Source organism: Sinocyclocheilus rhinocerous, unplaced genomic scaffold, assembly GCF_001515625.1.
Source record: "Sinocyclocheilus rhinocerous isolate Xijiao unplaced genomic scaffold, SAMN03320098_v1.1 scaffold1362, whole genome shotgun sequence".
Taxonomy (NCBI): Eukaryota; Metazoa; Chordata; class Actinopteri; order Cypriniformes; family Cyprinidae; genus Sinocyclocheilus; species Sinocyclocheilus rhinocerous.
Window position 1 is genome coordinate 1,359 of NW_015623462.1, and position 2,237 is coordinate 3,595.

A 2,237-nucleotide genomic window follows, 5' to 3' on the forward strand; every position below is an offset into this window, starting at 1 on the left:
AAAGAAAGGCAGACTGTGAGGTGTGGACAGATATCATGTACTGTTAGAACGAGAAGAGATGGCACCAATTTGTAAAGATTAATAAAGAATACAATGGACTTAATATAAACTTTATGATATAAACACTCTGACTACTTACAATAGGCACAATCTGCTTGAGAGTTGAGGCAATGGCCAATGACAGCAGTAGGAGTAAAAGTCGTAGAATTTTGTACGAGTATGCTTGTGCAATATCATATGAATTTGCAGACTTGGTAAATTGTATGAATTATTACTACTTCTACATGACACTTTTCTGGGGGTTCTTCCTGATGGGGCCGTGGGGTATGTAAAGCAAAGTTTAAGAAACATCAAATGCTGTGCAAAATGTCTCTGCAGTAAAGTTCAGTCAAAGTGCTCAGACCAACAAAGACGTACCATTGGAAGTGTTTGCCTTTGCAGCTTTTGGTCTTCTCATAAGTTGCATTTTGGTCTTCGCACAAAATGCTCAAATTCAAATCCCATTACAGTCCTTCCTTTGGTCTTCCCTTTCAGCTGAAATGAAGAGAAACATATACATGTTGAGACAGTGTGTTAAAAATGATCTGTGACCAAAATATTTGATTAACACATAATATAAGGATGCGTTCATTAAAGCAAATCAGTTATAACTAAATGTCTTCAACATTACCTGTGAAGGGTTGAACCTTTGAAGGACTTGTTCAGCCTCCCTGACAGCTTCTTCAAGATCAGCACTGGGAGAGTCGAGTTGAAGTTCCCTGTTAATTCTAGCAGAGAGAGAGAGAGAGAGAGAGCTAGACTTTTACAAGAGATGGCTTCTTTAAAGAGCTGCTGGAGTATGTGATCTGACGTAACTGCAAGACATAAAAAAAATATTGAATTACAATTACTTCACAAAAAGGTATTAAAAGCGCGGCAAGCATTGTGTTTACTGTGCTTTACAAATAGTATAGAGTAAAACACACGTTGCTTGCAGAAAGACAGCAAAACCACCATAAGCTGACTTGCTTAGCCGGGGCGAAATCATGACGTCATGATTTTAGTACTGAAGTTTCAGGGTTGCCAGGATATTTAAAAATGAAACGCCCAATTGCTACTAAAAACTACCGCTGGAAAACAGCGGACTTGGCAACACTGCGAAGTTGCGCAGGCGCTGTGAGGGGGAAACAGGGAAACTGAATTCACCGGAACACCGGGTTGGTTGATTTGTTGTGCTGTCATCAGCCATGTCTAAAAGCTGAAGACCCATGTCACATGATTAAAAACGGTTTTATTTATTTATTTATTTCAAAATGCAACAGGTCTATATACAGTAGACGTTAGCTTAGGCTGATGTCAATGGTAGGCTATCTTTAGCAGCTGTGCTAACTGAGCAGCCCACTGTTCCATAATTTGAACACATACGCTGCCATTTTAACACATGACCCCATGTAACCTGATGCAGAAACAGCAGAAACACTAAAATAATACCGTTAACCACGAGATCTCATTAAAAAAAAGATTGTTGCCTTTACCTGTTTTACCTGTTTAGCGCATCAGGTGAACTGGGCGAACTGAGCCTCGCTGTTGACGTCACTGCCGCTGAAGATGACGCATGGTATTTGGACGCATCTTCTTCTTCTTTAGTGTTTTTGGCGCATAACAATCTAAATGTATAGCGCCACCTACAGTACGTTGCTGTTGTGCAGTCATGTTATCTATTATCGTCAAAATGACTTATGAACATAACAAAAAAAGGGGGGGGCGATAAGAAAAAAAAAAAAATTTCTCCATAAATTTGAAACTCTTTTTGTTGTGATAGGAATTAAATATGTATAGCCACTAGATGGCGGTATGCGAATGTATGTAAATGTGAGAGACTGGAGTAGAAGGGAGGGAGTAAAAGACAAACTTACTGCAATGCTCTCCTGTCTGACTCTTTGTTTGATTGGCATCTGCTGCAACTAAACAATGGTTTCTACATGGTGTCAGAAGTGGTGACAATGGATCAAGTATTTTCTCTGACTGCTCCGGGGAACTTTTATTTTCATGAACTGAATTCATGGGCGCAATGGATAAGACGCTTCGAAAGGTTCAGACTGGCCTCGGGCCTCGCCGGCAAAGAAGAAGTTTACCAGGTAAACTCGTTACTTTATATTATGGGAGAGAAGAGTGACAATGTCCTGAACACTTTAGCCTTGTCGGAGCGGCAACAAAAAGAATATGAAACTGTAAAAGCGGCATTTGAGAGTCATTTT

General features: G+C 39.9%; 1 long non-coding RNA gene across 2 annotated transcripts in view; it reads right to left on the reverse strand.

Moving 5' to 3' along the window:
- The window catches only part of LOC107745298 (uncharacterized), a 5,639-nt gene that overhangs the window by 1,346 nt on the left and 2,056 nt on the right, over positions 1-2,237 (reverse strand). Inside the window, exons 2-3 of one of the 2 annotated variants that reach the window (XR_001640587.1) lie at positions 671-767; positions 418-534 (exon numbers count right to left, since the gene is read on the reverse strand). This is a non-coding gene — a long non-coding RNA (uncharacterized LOC107745298). Of the gene's footprint in view, positions 1-417; positions 535-670; positions 855-2,237 lie in introns of both variants that reach the window. The other variant, XR_001640586.1, reaches the window with a different exon arrangement.